Raw genomic sequence first — 211 nt, forward strand, 5'->3', positions numbered from 1 at the left:
CACCGTTAAAGCATTTGGAAAGGTAAGCACTGATGTGTGCGTTCCATCAGCGTGAATGAATCAGAGGAACTCGCCAGACTGCATCTTTATTATGAGAATATTTTTCCACACAAAGAAAGAGGTGATACATTGACTGCACTTGCTAGACATTCACTTGGCTAACACTACCCTGGTCCAGTTATCTATAATACTACACTACGATAATATAACA

The sequence above is a fragment of the Penaeus monodon genome, chromosome 15, assembly GCF_015228065.2.
Source record: "Penaeus monodon isolate SGIC_2016 chromosome 15, NSTDA_Pmon_1, whole genome shotgun sequence".
In the NCBI taxonomy this organism is placed as follows: domain Eukaryota; kingdom Metazoa; phylum Arthropoda; class Malacostraca; order Decapoda; family Penaeidae; genus Penaeus; species Penaeus monodon.